Source organism: Aulonocara sp. 'chitande type north' Nkhata Bay, linkage group LG7 (assembly GCF_057382095.1).
Source record: "Aulonocara sp. 'chitande type north' Nkhata Bay isolate Kocher_YH1m ecotype deep benthic linkage group LG7, A_spYH_male_GT1.1, whole genome shotgun sequence".
In the NCBI taxonomy this organism is placed as follows: domain Eukaryota; kingdom Metazoa; phylum Chordata; class Actinopteri; order Cichliformes; family Cichlidae; genus Aulonocara; species Aulonocara sp. 'chitande type north' Nkhata Bay.
The window spans coordinates 57,420,618-57,432,583 of record NC_141350.1 but is presented as its reverse complement, the minus strand read 5'-3'; the positions used below and the strand labels follow the sequence as shown (position 1 = coordinate 57,432,583).

The following is an 11,966-nucleotide window of genomic DNA, read 5'->3' as shown; positions in this document are numbered from 1 at the left end:
AACACGGGGATATCGAACTTTATAAGATAAAGCCATAAATATGTTTATATGCGTCTTCTATCAAAAGTTACAGCTGTCTTGAATGAAAGCATTATAGCAGCTTACCTCGATCATGTGGTAGAACAGACACATGGGCCACCTACGTGTCCTTCTATGGCAGGAGTAGTTGCCACAAACCTGCAAAACAAAAAGAAATGATCAGGTGACATGAACAGATTTATACAGCCATAAGCAAGAGATTCTTTCTGCCTGTGGGCGTCAAACTGGACCCCCCCCCCCCCCCCCCCCCCTCCTTACTGTAACTATCAAAACTATCATAGTCTAAAACTATCATCTCATATCAAAACTATTATAATCACATTATCTGACTTTATCAGTTATAACAATGAGAAACGGTAAACAATTTGGCAAATAAATTACTTATAATTGTGCTTACCTGGTCCAAATGATCCACAGTCCCTTTGCATTTGTTATAATCCAGGATGATGTGGGGCTTTCTCTTCCCAGAGTCCTGGACTTGTAGCTCACGGTGCCTGGTGCTCAATAAGACAACCTTTTTTCTTTGCTTGGGGATGTAGGAAACCACAGCCTTGCCCCCCCCCCCCCTAGCGACCTGGACGGGAGAGACGATCATCGAATCTTACTGCCCGATTAATTTGCTCAAATCATTTTTTTTTTGACATGGTAGCATGAAACAGAAGAGCCCTGTCTCCCCATTTCACAGGCTTGTTGTCGTTTCATGTTGAGACCTGTACAGGCCAGCCAGCATCACAAGCCCCATGTAAGCCTGCAACTCCTCATCTATGTCCTTCCAGTCTTTTACTGACCTGTTGCCCCTGCAGGTTGGTGAAATGCAGGATTAGCTGCATAATGTCCTCTGCAAAAAAAAGATGGAAAGTGCTCACAGGGCTGCTGATCCTATACGAATTGCATAATGGGTTGGTCCTGGGGTTAAAATGGGGGGAGGAAAAAATGGCAGGACCTCTTCGTGTGTGGGTTGCCACATGATTTCTCCATTTTTAGATCTCCACTGGCCATCCTCCAGTCTTGTCTCTTCCTCCTGCTCTTCTTCCTCCTTCTCCTTCTCCTCCTCCGCACATGAGCTGCAAAGCTCCTCGGTGCCTGGCAAAAATTCTTCTTCGCTGTCAGAAGTATCTCCACTGCTTGTGGAGAGTGCAAAACTGCAGCAACAGCCTCCTCTAAACTGAGTGCACGCTTCATTGTGTCTGTGCAGAAATGACCACTCAGACCAGGCTGCAAAGTATTCTCATAGACTTCAAAGGTGCACCTGAATAAACATGCTATACCATACATCCAATAAGAGAGAGGAGGCACACTCTTGATCAAGAAAAAACATAAGCGCACGCCTTTGATCTCTCTCCCCCCCCCCCCCCCCCCCCCCCCCCCCCTCTCTCTCTCTCTCTCTCACACACACACACACACACACATGCACATACATACATACACAATACCATTTTATGGTGGTTAGCTGTTTTATTGTCATGCATTTTACAAGGTAAGATAACCATGTCCTGCATTCAAAACCACTGAAAATGTCTATGGTGGTGCTGTGCCTAATATTGTGCTGGTGTATGCTGGGTAATCGCACAGCTAGCGACTGGGTGACTTTATTCACCCGCTTCGGCTGTTGTCAGTCCATATCCCCTAGATATGGACCATCTCCTGCTAGATTGTTCAGAAGGTTGTTATCATCCATCCAGATGGAGGATCACTAACAGGAGCGTGGGAAGACTCCAGAATCCACTCTGGCTGCAATCCGGTGGATACAGGAGTGTGTACAGGTAAGACCGTTTAAACGGACAGCATTTATAGAATGACTATTAAAAGTCAGACCAGCGAGTGTCAATAATGTTAATGTGGCTAGGTTAGTAATACACCGAGTGCTAATATAACAGCTTTAAGATGCATTTGTAGATGTTATTACGTGTTTTACCGTCTTTATGGTGCTAGCTTAAAGTTACGGTGTAAACGTTAGCTTATATTGGAGTAAAGCTGTTACTGTTTAAACAATGTTAGCACAGAAATATTAGCTTCTGTCATGACTGACGAAGTTACTAGTTAATAAAGTTTCCAGTAAAGTGTTTAATCGCAGCCACAGACTGACAGCAAATATCTCGATTAGCTTCAGTGCATCTGTAATAAATATGTGCAAGTTTCAGTGCTTCGTTTAAACTGTATGATACTTATACTGACCCAGGGTCAGTGTAAAATACAATCCTAGCTGTGTGAACAAAGCCTGGCTCCTTTAATCCTGCATGAAAAACCTCAGGATGCAGGCTATTATTACTCTTCCCTGCTGGCACACCTGTCACACCTGAGAGTCAGCTAGAAACTTACAGTGACGTGGACATCATGCAAAGACTGCCAGACTCTGTAATACTGCAAATGATCAGTGACTCAAGTTAACACTAAACTTTAAACGGTACCTCTGTGTCTCTGTGTGCTGAACATTTAGGATTGAGTCAGGCTGCATCTGTGTTAGTCCTCTGACAGACTGGTGACCTGTCCAGGTGTGCTCTACCTATGACTACTGGGACAGGCTCTAGCTCCTGTAATAGAAATTTTATGTTATTCTCATTTAAAGCATTTAAGTGCTTATGCATATGCTTAGTTGTGACACTGTTATAGACTGTTCAATGAAGGTTTCTAAAACTAGATGAACTTACTTCAGCAGTTTGAGAAAACAACTCCCTTTACAGGTGCTGATAACGTCAAGGGCACAAAACAGCATAACCATTGATCCGTTAGGTTTCATAGCGAGACACGTGAAGTGGCAGAGCTGACATGACTGAACTGTGATGTTTGATGTGTGTTTGCTCTCCTGTGCACAGTAATAAATAGCATGATCACAGCTCTTTCTGTGTTGCAGACTTTATTTAAAAAATTCCATGACATCTACTATAACTGAACCAACCTGGTGCTCTTCATTTATGGAGGCTGTTGAGTCTGAATGTTGGATGTTGTGTATCTCGTGTTCTCTGGGCTTTGTTGTCCTCAGTCTTTTTGCAGGATCAGAAAACAAAACCGGGAGGCGCGTAAATGTTTCTTCTCCATGATGTTTCTTCAAATGTTTCTTCTGGATGATGATATGACCGTGACACGGGATGCCACCTTTGGTCTTGTGACGAAGCAAAGCTCAGGAAGAAGTGTGATTAAATGGTACCCACATGTTGAGAAGGATGTACAGGGCACCTGCAGCCAAATCCAAGCTTCAGCTTAGTTGTAGTTGCAGAATGCTATAGGACTGAGACATCTAAGGCATCAAATGTTTGATTAAACGGATGAAAAAGAGAAGTTTTTTCCCTATAATTATCACTTCTTAAAATCTGTAGCAACTTCAAGTCTGTCAGCATGCTGAGCATGCTCAGAATGTGACAATATATTTTTGTTCAATATTTAATTTCTTTCAGTTGCAATTGTTAAATGAAAAAATATATATTCTTATAATTTAGCAAACGAATTTATAAAAAAAAAAATACATATATCTGTATTAGTTTTAGTAAATTAATTTGACACCTGTATTGAAAATACCATATTGTATTCATACAGAATCAGTATGGTATCATTGTTTGTCTGTTCACTGATTGTTGAAGCTAAGAGCTACTTTGATCTGTTTAGATCTAAAGTATCCAAAGTTGAGTTCTAATGTTTCTTCACCCCTGTGTGTGTGATATGTGATTTCCTACATGCTGGCAGAGCAGAGCAGCAGTTTGTGCTCACAGATGGTGACGGTGTGGAGAGACGGTGGTATTTCCTCAGAAGAACCAGCAGAGTCACAAAGGACACCAGTCCATCTCACCACCTTGACTTGCTGACTGATGTTCGTCTACACTGCACAGAGGAAATCAACTGACCGAGGTTTGTCCAGTGACGTGTTATGAAATGTATATTTGTTTTATGCTTACAGATATGTTTTTCTTGACAGAGGCTCTGCAGAGGTTAGACAAAGCAGAGAAAACATGTGCTTTACATTTTACTGTGATTTATTGAGATATTTGTTGCCTGATGTTCAGCAGGAATGGAGAAATAGAATCAAAGGGAGATGTTTTTCCTGTTTTTGTAATGATGTAAGTAAATCTTCAATATTATTTATTTGCTTGGTTATATTAGGAGTGTTTCTGAGTGAGGGGGAGAGGAGTCATCATCCAGGTAAAGTGACGTGGATCAGTGGATACACTTGTCTCCCCTTTAAAGGAGACGATCCAAGTCATCCTTAAATGTTAGCGCTTTCAAATACACAAACATTTTTAAAGGACAAAAATGAACATCCAACTTTGACTGTAATACAAAATAAATCTTTGCATGTGTGTTTTCAAACTCTCAGATGGGCAGTATATCAGTCTTGGACTGTCTAACCTGCCGGAGCAGCACTGAATGACCACCGCACGAGCATGTTCCTGCAACATTCAGCATCTGATCCTTCATCTGTGTGCTTCTGCTTTTGGTAAGTAGAGTTACCCAACTCCAGTAACTCTAAACACATGCCATCCATTTCTAACGGCCTGGTTACTTCCTGTCAGTTACTTTAGAAACCATGTGGTCACCTGACCTAACACTGTTTCTTCTTCTTCTCCTTAATGTTGAAGTGTCAAATGTCAAACAGCTGGAGAGGAAACTACACCAGTGTACTGGGATGTTTCAGCAACACGTGCCAGATGCTGTTCCTTCATGGTGACATCACCAGAGACAGTCCCGCCAACCTCAGGACCCATTGATTATGATGATCTGATCCATCAAACCCCCAGCAGGTGAACTTTATTCATGACATAACACCGCAACAATGTAAAAAATTAAACAGCAACAGTCTAAATGTAAAGTGCATTCTAAAGTCCTCTTCAATAAATTGTATGCAAAGAGTCATTCAGGTCACTACAGAACCCAGAGTCTTCATCATTAAATCTCTGGTTGCTTCAATTTTTCTATCCTATATCAGATATTTTAAAGGTTAGCTTAGGTAAAGTTCCATTCTCATGGTGAGGCAAAGTGCTTTATGTGTGTGTGTGCCCGTGTCATGAACGGCTATAAAAGGCCTATAATTAAAGAACAAAGCGGGGTTTGAGTTCGAGTTGCGGCAGACTGTCACTACTTGTAAATGGAACGCAGCCTTCCTACGGCGGACAGCTAATAACAGGAATCGGACGCGGTCCAGCCAAGTCCACAGCAACCACCATAGCAACCGCCTAGCATGACCTTAAAAACATATTCTGTCTTCATAACTATCAAAATCGTGAAATGATTTGCAAAGTGTGAAAGTGTTACAGCTGCAGAGAGCTATGGCGGTATCTATGGAAGCTGTTTACATAGCTAATAATATACGATGTAACCATGGAGACAGTCAGTCACTTGAGCTAGCGGTGCATGTTTACTACAGTGAATAAGGTGATTGAGTGCACAGCGTCCACACTCTGCAGGGGGTAAAGACATTACTTCAATATTGTTTTATATTGATATATATTAGCCTTCTGTTGACCATCACCTCAGGTTCACCATTACAGTTTCAGATTACAGATGCACACTGTCTAAACACATTCAAAAACTCATGTCTCAGAAATAAGCACAGCTGTTCATGTTTGTCATTAGAGTTTTATTTGTAAGAAAATTATGAACTTCATATTGTGCATTAAATAAAAGAACATTTCACAACTCTGAGTCAACAGAAACAGGTAACAGAAATGTCTCTAATGTGTACAGTGTAGTGTAAGCATTAAAAGATCATAAAGGAAAAACTAACATTTATGTGAAACTAATTGTAATAAAAAATGAGCAGGTGCTTTATAGATTTAAAAGAAAGAATCTGAAAACAACACTTTTTTGGTCTAAGTGATCAAAGTAGAAAACAGAACTGATGTTCAAGAACAAACCGTAGCTGCACTAATATTACACATCTCGATCGTTGTACTGAACAGACATGTTGCTTTTAAAACCACATGCAGTGTGTGACCATGACTGTTCACTGAGACCATGAACGCCACTTCGCTGAAGCATTCTTCTTCTTCTTCTTGCCATTAAATTGGAAGCAGAAGCAGCACGAGCTGATTTGATCTACTGAAAGGAAAAAGCAGAACATCTGAGTTGAAACCAGTCAGCTGAAATCATTAAGACAGGAACAAATTCAATGCAGTGTCTCAAGTGGCTTAGCCTGTTACAACTGTTGATACAAGCTAAATACGGTTAACACACAGTGTCAGGGAGCTCCAGTGTGGGAACTAGTGGCTTTAGGTTTGTAGTCATTTAACTTTCATCCATTCATTCATTTAATTCAGGAGGAAGAAATGCCAGGTTGGTGCAGGCTGGTTACATGCATTTGGTCCCATGCTGTCTTTAATTAAATGACTTGGTTCATTTTATGGCTGGGCTGTATGTGGGGTTATATCATGTTATTTGGGCAGGAGTACCTGTCCCCTGTTAGACTTAGAAAGTTTCTCCATAAGTAGAGTTTCTAACTCTTCTAGCACATCTGTGGCTGACAGCTTTTTGGTGGCTCTTTTTACCCCACACTGGTTGTGAGTGTGTAAATAGCCCCACTAGTTATTTTGGGTTGCAGTTAACTAGGGAGGAAGGGGTGGGTATGCCATGATTAGGTGAATAACAATTATATGTGATACATAAATTTCACAATGCATGCATATATCTCTATCAATTAAACCTGGCCTGAGGGCTGCCATTTTTTACATTCAGTTATTTCTCTTAGAAATGTTGGAACTAAATAATGAATGTGTTACAGTTAAAGTGAAACACTGGTCAGTGTAAATGGCTCATTGGGACACAGAAACCTTTAAATTAAACCTGATATCTAGTGTCAAACAATATCAAAGCTGTAAAAGATGTTTATATTCAGAATTTATAAAACTATGATTGTAAATAAATTCAAACAAGTGAGCTTTTCTCTTTGTGCTGAATATCAACACTGTGGTTTCTTAGACTGTAAGCTGTACTTTAGTGCAACCAGTTGCAGAAGCTGCCACTCCAAATGTCTTTTGATAACAAGAAAAAAATACCTTTTCAGTACACGGCCTGAAGTTCTTCTCCGAAATCTTCTGCAATCGGCTTTGTCTGCTGGTTTGAAGACAATAAACCACAAAAAAGATGATTTAGTCACTTTGTCTGCGTCATGCAGCTCGAATGTGTCGTGTAACGATGTTGAATAGCCGTCGTTATCCCTCTGCTTTGAGCCTTTTATCAAAAGTTACAGCTAACTTCATGAAGTTGTACAAAAAGGCTTCATTTCGCCGAGACAGTGCGTTTCTGACTATTACATGCATTTGAATGGAGTTCTTGCACGAAACAAAGTATAAGTTTTCATTATGTGAATAACTTTTTTTACACTGACCCTGGGTCAGTATCAACTTCATGAAGACAGCTGTAACTTTTGATAGAGGACTCACACACACACATATTTATGGCTTTGCCTTATAGAATTCAGCATTTGAGCTAAGATTTTCAAGTTATTCACAAATTGAAAACCTATACTTTGTGTCGGGCGAGAACTCCATTCAAATGCATGTAATAGCGAGAAACGCACTAACGTGGTGAAATAAAGCGTTTTTCCATAAACTTCATAAAGACAGCTGTAAATTTTGAGAGAAGACTCACACACACATTGGGGGGATATTGAAGTCTATAAGATAAAGCCATGAATATGTTTGTCTGAGTCTTCTATCAAAAGTTACAGCAAGCTCTATGAAGTTGATGAGAAACGCGTTTCTCACTGTTACATGCATTTGAATTTAGTTCTTGCCCGACACAAAGTATAGGTTTTAATTTGTGAATAACTTGAAAATCTTAGCTCAAACAGCTGCAAAACCTATTTCCTGAGCACTGAGATGCTGAATTCTATAAGGCAAAGCCATAAATATGTGTGTGATTCTTCTATCAACAGTTACAGCTGTCTTCTTGAAGTTGATACTGACCCAGGGTCAGTGTAAAATACAATCCTAGCTGTGTGAACAAAGCTTGGCTCCTTTAATCCTGCATGACAAACCTCAGGATGCAGGTTATTATTACTCTTTCCTGCTGGCACACCTGAGAGTCAGCTAGAAACTTACAGTGACGTGGACATCATGCAAAGACTGCCAGACTCTGTAATACTGTGAATGATCAGTGACTCAAGTTAACACTAAACTTTAAACAGTACCTCTGTGTCTCTGTGTGCTGAACATTTAGGATTGAGTCTGCATTGACTTTATTTATTGAGACTTTAATGTGCTAAAAGCAGGTTGAAGACAGCTCAGAAACATTTGAAGATTAAAATTTAGCATTATGGCTGCTGGTGGTTTGTAAAGCCTATACTCAGCTGTAGTTTTTGTTACTAATTTATGTTTGTTGTTGTTTAACACAGATTTCAGAAGAGCAAATATGCTTAATAGTTTAACTAGATTTCATTTGTCAGTGTGGGACTGCTGAGTCACCTGAAGAACTCATTTCATTCATTCTCCACATGATGTTCATATACAGAAATGTTTCACAGGAACTGGTTCCTCCCAAACTGTGAACTAGTGTGTTTCCATAGATTATCTCTGTATGAATGTACTTTTAAATGAAGGCAAGTGTTTGTCCTTTTTTGTTCCTCAGTTACAGTACGTGATATCTTGATATCAGGCGGTCAACACTGGGGGAAGACAAGAAGCAGACGTACTTCCAAGAGGGAGCTGCAGTGAGGACACAGCCAGGTCACTGAGGTCAGAGGTCAGAATCTGAAACAGCTCAGGTTTATATTTTAGGGGTTATAAAAAATCAAAATGTATTTATGAAGAAACCTTTAAATAATAGTCATAATTATGATTACTATAAGAAATATCAAACATTTAAGTGGATTTTCTGTTACACATGTTGTATTAGCCCTGCAATAAACTGGCAGCCTGTCTTTGTCCTGTATCAGCTGGGATAGGCTTCATCCTCCCGCAACCCTGAATTGTATTCCAATTATGTAATCTGATCATTTACAAACTCAAGGTATCTAATCAAAATGTAAGTAATAATTATAAAATGGGAAAGCAGAAATAAGTGTGACATAAATGTAAATGTGTTAGCTGACATAGAGGACAGCTACATGTAGTCTGAAAAACCTTTGTTGTCAAGTTTGCAGGTATATCAGCACGAGACATTCTTACATAGAAGAGTCTGTTAAAGTCTCTAACTCAGCGAAGCATTATTGGTCCCGTCTGTTTGGATAAATATAGTAAGTTGATGTTTGTCCATTTATTGACACATTTTCTTAAGTGCTTATCCAGTTCAGGATCACAGTGGAGCTGCAGCTGGATATGTTCATTAAATAAACCTTACAAAAGTTAACAATAAACCTGCATCCATGTACGTTGTTGTCCACAGGATAAGAAAATCAAACTGGAACACTGTGGAACATGTTAATAAATGTTTGTGTGTTTATGCCTGTGTCTTTCACAGGAGGCGCTGGAAGGTTTCCCTAATAGTTCCTGGTGAATCAAAGCAGAACCATAAAGGTTGCTGGATTGCATGATGGCCTTACCCCTGAGCAGTCATCCTGTTAAAGGAGGAACCAGTTAGAAGCTGTTTTCAAAGTAGCTGAGCAGATTTCATCTCAAGTAAGCGATTAACTGTTTGTTCATCTGTTCTGCCACTTAAAGAGCATTTAAGGACGTCTTTTGAGTGTCCAGCTGAATTAATTCTACTGGCTCTCATGGTCATTTGTTATTATAGACATATTTTTCATGTTCATCCAGCTATTTAGTAAATTCTATCTATTTAGTAATATCCGTCAGCTATAAAATGTAATATAAATATAAAAAATATCTAAATATCTCCTGCACTTTATATTTTAATGATGTAAGTCTGTTATCGTGTTACATTAGCATTCCTCACATATCAATGAGATGCTGTACAGTACAATCCTACTGACGCAGCAGAGGGATAACGACGGCTATTCAACATCGTTACACGACACATTCGAGCTGCATGACACAGACAAAGTGACTAAATCATCTTTTTTATGGTTTATTGTCTTCAAACCAGCAGACAAAGCCGATTGCAGAAGATTTCGGAGAACTACTTCAGGCCGTGTACTGAAAAGGTATTTTTTTCTTGTTATCAAAAGACATTTGGAGTGGCAGCTTCTGCAACTGGTTGCACTAAAGTACAGCTTACAGTCTAAGAAACCACAGTGTTGATATTCAGCACAAAGAGAAAAGCTCACTTGTTTGAATTTATTTACAATCATAGTTTTATAAATTCTGAATGTAAACATCTTTTACAGCTTTGATATTGTTTGACACTAGATATCAGGTTTAATTTAAAGGTTTCTGTGTCCCAATGAGCCATTTACACTGACCAGTGTTTCACTTTAACTGTAACACATTCATTATTTAGTTCCAACATTTCTAAGAGAAATAACTGAATGTAAAAAATGGCAGCCCTCAGGCCAGGTTTAATTGATAGAGATATATGCATGCATTGTGAAATTTATGTATCACATATAATTGTTATTCACCTAATCATGGCATACCCACCCCTTCCTCCCTAGTTAACTGCAACCCAAAATAACTAGTGGGGCTATTTACACACTCACAACCAGTGTGGGGTAAAAAGAGCCACCAAAAAGCTGTCAGCCACAGATGTGCTAGAAGAGTTAGAAACTCTACTTATGGAGAAACTTTCTAAGTCTAACAGGGGACAGGTACTCCTGCCCAAATAACATGATATAACCCCACATACAGCCCAGCCATAAAATGAACCAAGTCATTTAATTAAAGACAGCATGGGACCAAATGCATGTAACCAGCCTGCACCAACCTGGCATTTCTTCCTCCTGAATTAAATGAATGAATGGATGAAAGTTAAATGACTACAAACCTAAAGCCACTAGTTCCCACACTGGAGCTCCCTGACACTGTGTGTTAACCGTATTTAGCTTGTATCAACAGTTGTAACAGGCTAAGCCACTTGAGACACTGCATTGAATTTGTTCCTGTCTTAATGATTTCAGCTGACTGGTTTCAACTCAGATGTTCTGCTTTTTCCTTTCAGTAGATCAAATCAGCTCGTGCTGCTTCTGCTTCCAATTTAATGGCAAGAAGAAGAAGAAGAATGCTTCAGCGAAGTGGCGTTCATGGTCTCAGTGAACAGTCATGGTCACACACTGCATGTGGTTTTAAAAGCAACATGTCTGTTCAGTACAACGATCGAGATGTGTAATATTAGTGCAGCTACGGTTTGTTCTTGAACATCAGTTCTGTTTTCTACTTTGATCACTTAGACCAAAAAAGTGTTGTTTTCAGATTCTTTCTTTTAAATCTATAAAGCACCTGCTCATTTTTTATTACAATTAGTTTCACATAAATGTTAGTTTTTCCTTTATGATCTTTTAATGCTTACACTACACTGTACACATTAGAGACATTTCTGTTACCTGTTTCTGTTGACTCAGAGTTGTGAAATGTTCTTTTATTTAATGCACAATATGAAGTTCATAATTTTCTTACAAATAAAACTCTAATGACAAACATGAACAGCTGTGCTTATTTCTGAGACATGAGTTTTTGAATGTGTTTAGACAGTGTGCATCTGTAATCTGAAACTGTAATGGTGAACCTGAGGTGATGGTCAACAGAAGGCTAATATATATCAATATAAAACAATATTGAAGTAATGTCTTTACCCCCTGCAGAGTGTGGACGCTGTGCACTCAATCACCTTATTCACTGTAGTAAACATGCACCGCTAGCTCAAGTGACTGACTGTCTCCATGGTTACATCGTATATTATTAGCTATGTAAACAGCTTCCATAGATACCGCCATAGCTCTCTGCAGCTGTAACACTTTCACACTTTGCAAATCATTTCACGATTTTGATACGACAGAATATGTTTTTAAGGTCATGCTAGGCGGTTGCTATGGTGGTTGCTGTGGACTTGGCTGGACCGCGTCCGATTCCTGTTATTAGCTGTCCGCCGTAGGAAGGCTGCGTTCCATT

General features: G+C 39.4%; 1 long non-coding RNA gene across 8 annotated transcripts; it reads left to right on the top strand.

The window, feature by feature from the left end:
- The first annotated feature begins 1,432 nt into the window (after positions 1–1,432).
- On the top strand, positions 1,433–11,580 carry LOC147326368 (uncharacterized). Of its 8 annotated transcripts, XR_015130454.1 has the most exons (10): positions 1,433–1,516; positions 1,722–1,802; positions 3,020–3,180; positions 3,718–3,879; positions 4,132–4,240; positions 4,346–4,465; positions 4,608–4,769; positions 8,593–8,706; positions 9,424–9,581; positions 10,009–10,066. It is a non-coding gene; the product is annotated as an uncharacterized LOC147326368 (long non-coding RNA). The 8 variants fall into 8 exon arrangements; XR_015130452.1 differs by having other exon boundaries at positions 1,435–1,802; XR_015130458.1 differs by lacking the exons at positions 1,433–1,516; positions 1,722–1,802 and having other exon boundaries at positions 1,824–3,180; positions 3,723–3,879.
- Positions 11,581–11,966: the final 386 nt, after the last annotated feature.